This window comes from Hevea brasiliensis, chromosome 12 (genome assembly GCF_030052815.1).
Source record: "Hevea brasiliensis isolate MT/VB/25A 57/8 chromosome 12, ASM3005281v1, whole genome shotgun sequence".
Lineage (NCBI taxonomy): Eukaryota > Viridiplantae > Streptophyta > Magnoliopsida > Malpighiales > Euphorbiaceae > Hevea > Hevea brasiliensis.
The window spans coordinates 59263010-59270189 of NC_079504.1; the positions used below are offsets into that span (position 1 = coordinate 59263010).

The window sequence follows — 7180 nt, forward strand, 5'->3', positions numbered from 1 at the left end:
CAAAATCAGAGAGAACTTGATATGAATCTGAAACCAAATGGAGGTGCAAAATGAGTTAAGTAAATAAACTTCTCAATACCAGCCTTTTGCCAGATGCTGGAGTATATGGGAGATAAGCTATCAATCAACTCGACCGATCCAAGCGTGTATCTCAACTAAGATTTAATCACCCTTGATATAAAAATAGCCTTCAAGGTCTTCCAAGCAAGTAGCTCATCAATTCTGCCAAGAGGGAAAGGAGGATCCAGAAAGTCAGTAGCAGTATGTAGAGGACCAATGCTGACATTGGCCACACCTAGGTTCTGTAAAGGAAGAATGAAAGTGAAGTTAAAGAACATCAAGGGAAGTGGGCAAAAGAGTTGCAAATAAGGTAAGAATACTTATTATCATAAATGAACCTATTGTAAAGGGACTAGCACTTGAAGAGCTACCAAATGAAAAAGGAAAAAATCCTGAGGTAGCACCTATAGAATAAATAACAACACCTGTTAAGAAAATTTTGGCAGATTTTCCCCTACATTAGGAAGGGACAAAAAAATTGACCTATTAAAATAATGGCCGATCTTGGAAAAAGCAACAAACACAACCTGCAGGGAGAATATAGAAGCACAAGAGCAATAAATAGCATAGTTCTACCTAAGTGGAGTACTGGTATAAGTTCAGGTGCAGTGGAAAAATTACCTCTAGCTATTATGGAAAAAGGGTTAATGTTAGACATGAAGAAACTGAGGGGTGAGAAAACTCTAAAGACAGAAGAAGTGCTAAGTCTCAGAATAGAGATACTTAAGGGAGATATCATTAGAGGAGGTGCCACACTGGTACTTGTGGTAGGTGCAATGATAAATGTGGTACCAGGTGTCGTACCAGATGAAGTGCTCGGTGTTGTAATAAGTGCAGTGGTAAATGTGGTACCAGTTGCAGCACTAGACGCTGTGGCAAGTTTTGTGCCAGGTGGTTGAGCGGGTGAGCACGGTGGATGACATTATCACAACACAAAACTAATGACAAGCACAACACCAACAAGTTACCCATTGTATCCAAATATCCAAATAGAACTCAATAGCACAAAGCTACCAATTTCACTCATAAAAAACAAAGTCCATAGCACCTATAAATTCTTTCAAAATGCCCCAAATTTCTCTCAAAACTTCTTTAAATTTTCAACTTCCATACAAGATCTAGTGAATATTTAACCAACAAATGGCTATTAAAGCTAAGAATTGGTATAAAAAAGGCATGAAATAAAAGAAAACAAGAAGGAACAGTATAAATATGCATCGAATATGGACTGAAGGCACTCAATTCATGCAAGGATGTTCCCAAGAGCCAACGGCAAGGTTGTTTGCTAGTGGTGGACTATGAATGACTTTAAGAATGGCTAAAAGAGGGCCGATGTCAGTTGTGGTATGGTGGCAAGCACAAGAAACGTGTAATGGAGGTGATGGCATGCTGAAAAGGAGAGAAAGAAAGAAGAAAGGAAAGGAAAATTTTTGGGTTTTATGAGTTTATGATCTTAAAAGGAGTATATGGTAGTAAGTTTAAGCTTTAGGTATGAAGTTGAGAGAGTTTGAGAGGGAATGGAAGAGAAGAAGGGATTGTAGTAAATAAAATGGTAGTAAAGGTAAGAGAAAGTAAGTTTCTCTTTATGTGGGAAAGTCATAATTACCTTAAGAAGGTAAAGGTTGACAACACTTTGATAAAAGTCTATGGGGATTAGGAAACTTCATAAAGATTGAATTTTATTTGAATTTAAATTTTTAGCAGAGGAACTAGTAACCTGTAGGTAAGCTCCACGCTAAATCTTCTGATTAATAGAGCAATAGGTGAAGTTCAAGGTCTTGAGAAAATTAATTGTCCACATTAGAATGGCCTCATCGGCCAATCAATGTGTAGGGGCCAATTGTTTACACCAAAAATAATTTAATAAGCTCATTAATTATTTTTAAGCATGTGATTAATTAAATTAATTTTTTGTGAAATTAATTTAATTAATTTTGTCTTATTAATTTAATTAAAAAGGCCTAAAATAAATGTTATTAATTTTTTTGGTGGTTCTTAAAATTTTTATTAGAGTAGATTAATCAACTGATTAGACAAGTTATGATGGAAGTTACCTGCTGTAGAGAAGGTTACCAACGGTTGGTGGGATCATGGATAGTAGTTGTGTAACCACTCAGACATGCGAAAAGGAAATAGTTTTAGTTCCAGAATGTTCCAGGTATAGCTATAAATAAAATTTGTAGTGCAACTTTCAAAAGAGCAATCAATTTAACAACAACAACAATAGACTTTAGCAGTCTATCTATCTTTAATTTATCTATCTTTTAATTTTCCATGCCTTGCATTTAATTTTCAATCTTTGTACTCAACTTTTCTCAAACTCAATACAATTTCCATTTACTTTGGTGTTCGATCTAAGTGAGTTTTAACGAAGCCGCGTTTAGTCTAGTCAAGTTTCCACAACCATTTGATAGAAGTCAGAAAGTCACAGCTGATACACTCAGTATTTGGCATGCCTGCATTTCATAAACCATTAGCTACCCAAGTTGTTTCCCAAGCAAACAAGTGCATATATGATACACTTGAATTGTATAGATTTTTTAAGCACATTTGCATACATTATTTCAGGTGTTTGGGTGAAACCTCAAAGGATGAGAGTGCAAAGGAAAGCTTGGAGAGGTAAAAAGACAAAGAATTGTTGCTGATACAAAGTACACGGGTCGTGCAAACCAAGCCATAGACCCGTGTAACTCCCTGCCAGAAGAAAGTCAAGAGAATCGATGTGAAACACAAGTACACGGGTTGTGTAAGTAGACCCATGTAATCTGTAGGGACCCGTGTAAGTCTCTGCCGGGCGCAAGCTTAAAGAACCTTATGGGAACAACAGTACATGGCCCGTGTAATCAGGCCCGTGTAGTTGGCACAGACCCGTGTAACTTTCTATGCCAAAACAAGACCACGCGATTCTCCTCCAGCAAGTTACACGGCCCTACTCTGCGGAACCCGTGTAGTGACACACGGGCCGTGTACTATGCTGTAGCCTATTTTCTGACTCGAATTCCCCTCCTGTTTTCTGATTCGAACGAGACTCCTAAAGCCTTTTGGACTCAAAATGACCTAACCCTAGAGCAACCAATATAAATAGAAAAGAAAACATCAGGAAAAGAGGTCGGTCACTGTCATCGGGACTGCTGCTAAAGGCTGCTGTTGTCGGACTCTACATCAGTACCAAAAGAAGTTTTCCAGCTGAAGCTCCACAAGATCAAAGCTGCAAACTCTCTTTGGTTCCTTCGTATCATCCCCTTAGACAGATTTTTACTATTTATTTCTTTTGCATAACTCTCTTTTTATTGTTTTTACTTTTTATCATGACATTTGCTGAACTCACCATGAGTGAGTAGTTTTCTTATTCTGGATTTGGGAGAGTAGCTCTTGTAATTATTATTATGGATGAACACTGAGTTTTATTTATTGGATTCGAGATTCATTTCTTGATTTAATTTCTTGTGATCTTAATGCATGTTATGTGTTGGTACCCACTTAGTTATGATCGTAAATGTTAATTAAAGGACTAAAAGGTAAAGATTAACATTAGAAAATCAAGATCTTGAACCTAGGAATTTTGACCTAGACATAGGCTGATACCTTTGTGGAACCTAAAAATTAGTCAAAGGTCTTAAAGGATTTTAATTAATTTGATCACCACGAAAGTAGGGTTCGAGTTAATTAGAATACACCCTAGATGCCTTGAGAGAGGATTTAGGATAGCTTAGGACTGATTTCCATCAAGGAAAACGATCCTCAATTCAGTAAATAAATGAGATAACATCCCTAGTATGATTCAAGTGTGAAATCTTAATTCCAGAATCGCTTCAAATAAATCATTTCGTTTTAAGTTTACCATTTTAACGTTTAAAATTAACAAACTTCATTCCCTAAGTATCCAAAAGCCTAGACAGTCAAGATTTCCGTGTAGATTAATAGTTGCTAAACAAAATTCCTCGTGGGAACGATACTCTACTTATCACTTTATTACTTGTTAGCGATACGTGCACTTGCAGTGATTACAAAATAGCAAAACAAGTTTTGGCGTCGTTGCCGGGGAATTTTGATTTTAGTAATATCAAGCGATAGGCGATTTAGCTGATTTAGGCAATTATATTAATTATTTAATTTTATTTTACTGGTTGTATTTCTTCTCTTTTCTCTCAGGTGCCTGATCTAGTATATGACCAGAATAAAGCCAGAAGAAATCTTGGACTGTGATCCAGAAATAAACAGAACTCTGAAAGCCATCAGAAGGGAAAGGAAACATCAAGAGCACGGTCAAAGAGATCCTGAAATCCCAACCATGGCCGATAATAATGACAGACCAAAACTCTTAAGAGATTACGGAGCTCCATCTGTCCAAGGATTTCAACCCAGTGTCACTAGACCCACAGTGGAAGCCAACAACTTTGAATTAAAACCAGCATTGCTCCAAATAATTCAACAAACCCAGTTTGCATGTTCACCAACAGAAGACCCACACTATCACCTCCAGTGCTTTTTTGCCCTATGTGATACATTAAAGATGAATGGAGTGTCTGATCAAACAATAAGACTCAGAGCATTCCCATTCTCCCTTCGGGATAGAGCAAGGAAGTGGTTACTTTCTCAACCGACTGGAACATTCACTACCTGGGAAAACCTCTATCAAGCTTTTCTAGCAAGGTATTTTCCACCTGCAAAGACCACAAAGCTGAGGCTTGAGCTCAATACCTTCAGACAAAAGGAAGGAGAATCACTCTATGACGCATGGGAAAGATATAAAGACCTGCAGAGGGAATGTCCACACCATGGCATAGAAGATTGGCTATTGGTGCAAAATTTCTATAATGGATTACTAGCCTCTACAAGGAGCACAGTTGATTCAGCTGCAGAGGGTGATCTAATGGAGAAAACAGTGCCACAAGCACTTGAACTTCTAGAAAGGGTTGCATACCATAATTATGAGTGGTCAAATGAAAGAGGAAATGCAAGAAGAACTGCAGGGGTCCTAGAAGTAGATGCCCTAAGCATGATAAATGCCTAGTTTGATCAGCTCACAAAGAAACTCGAAAGAATGCCAGCCAATGCAATTAGTACAAATAGTCAACATGAGGACAGCTATGAAGGAGGATACATGAATTCAGAATACAGCAATTTCAATGAACCTACAGAACAGATGAACTATGTGAATAATGGAGGAAACTTCAACCAGAGGCAACCAAACAATCCGTATTCAAATACTTACAACCCTGGATGGAGAAACCACCCAAATTTCTCATGGTCCAATCAGCAGAACCAGCCAATAAACAAGCAACAAGGGTACAAACCTCCAGCACCCCCTGGATTTCAGAACAGAGGTCAGAACTTTGCACAGCCATCACTACCTCTCCAACCTCAACAACCTGAACCAAAAATGACCATGGAAACCATGATGGAAGGATTCCTAGCAGCTCAACAACAACAAACTGAATTGATTAAACAGCTGACTTCCAGAATGGACCAACTTGCTACCCATAACAAGATGCTAGAGAATCAAATCGCTCAGCAAGCAAATTCTTCAAGTAAGGCTACTGGCAAACTGCCCAGTCAACCAGAAATGAATCCAAGGGAGCATTACAAAGCAGTTGCACTAAGGAGTGGGAGAACTCTAGTACAACTAAAGGTATAATCGACAGAGGAAACCATAGAAAATTCTAAAGACCAAGTAGAGAAAAAGGAGGAATAAGCTAAGAAAGATCAGGAAGAGGAAGCAAGGAAGATAAAGAAATTACCAGAACCATAACAGCCTCCCCTACCTTTTCCTCAGAGATTTCAAAAAGCCAAACTAGACAAGCAGTTTGGGAAGTTTTTGGAAGTTTTGCAGAAATTTTACATTAACATCCCCTTCACTGAAGCACTTTCTCAGATGCCATCTTATGCCAAATTTCTTAAGGAAATTCTATGAAAGAAAAGGAAACTAGAAGACTATGGAACAGTAGTTCTAACAAAGGAATGTAGTGCTATTCTGCAAAACAAACTGCCTCCAAAGTTAAAGGATCCAAGAAGCTTCTCCATACCCTATACCATTGGTAACAAGAAAATAGATAAGGCCCTTTGTGATCTTGGGGCAAGCGTCAGTCTAATACCTCTATTAATATGCAAAAAGCTGGAGATCGGGGAACTGAAACCCACAACAATCTCATTGCAATTGGCTGATCGATCCATTAAATATCCTGTAGGGATACTTGAGAGCATCCCTATCAAAGTAGGCAAATTCTTCATTCCAGTGGACTTTATTGTCCTTGAGATGGAAGAAGATGTCCAAATTCCTATCATCTTGGGAAGACCATTCTTGGCAACCGCTGGAGCCATCATTGACGTCAAAAATGGACAATTAACCCTCAAGGTAAAAGAAGAGGAAGTGGAGTTCAACTTGTTCAACACAATGAAACACAAATTTGAACCTAATGAATGCTTCAAGGTTGACATAATTGACGAACAAGTTAAAGAGGAATTTCATAAGACAAATCCTAAAGATCCTCTTGAAGCATGTATTGTTCACAGCCATACAATGGCTGATGAAAATACAGAAATAGCAGCATGTGCACAACAATTGGCAGCTCCTCCACCCCCTTAGCTAAGGCTTCCAAGATAGAGAAGTTGAAGGAGGAACAAACCAAAGATAAGCTCCAAGAAAACTCCAAACAGGTAGAACTTAAACCTCTCCCATCTTAACTAAGGTACGCATTTCTGGACTCAGATTCTAAATATCTTGTTATAATCAATGCTAACCTATTAAGTTAGAAGAGGAAAAATTGTTAAGAGAACTTAGGATCCATAGCAAAGCATTAGGGTATAAAATAGAAGACCTGAAGGGGCTCAACCCTTCGATTTGCATGCATAGGATACCCATGGAAGAAAACAGTAAACCCATAATCGAACACCAAAGAAGGCTAAACCCAAACATGAAATAGGTAGTCAAGAAAGAAATTTTAAAACTTCTAGATGTAGGTATCATATACCCAATCTCTGATAGTAAATGTGTTAGTCCAGTACATGTAGTTCCTAAGAAAGATGGGATAACTGTTATCCAAAATGCAAGCAATGAACTAATCCCTACTAGAGTAGTCACTGATTGGAGAATGTGCATAGACTATAAAAAACTGAACAG

The 7180-nt window shown here is 38.0% G+C and overlaps 1 non-coding gene across 1 annotated transcript; it reads right to left on the reverse strand.

Annotated features, from left to right (window-relative positions):
* Window positions 1-4738: 4738 nt before the first annotated feature.
* On the reverse strand, window positions 4739-4845 carry LOC131171517 (small nucleolar RNA R71). The gene has a single exon (XR_009142177.1). It is a non-coding gene; the product is annotated as a small nucleolar RNA R71 (small nucleolar RNA).
* Between the last annotated feature and the right edge of the window lie 2335 nt (window positions 4846-7180).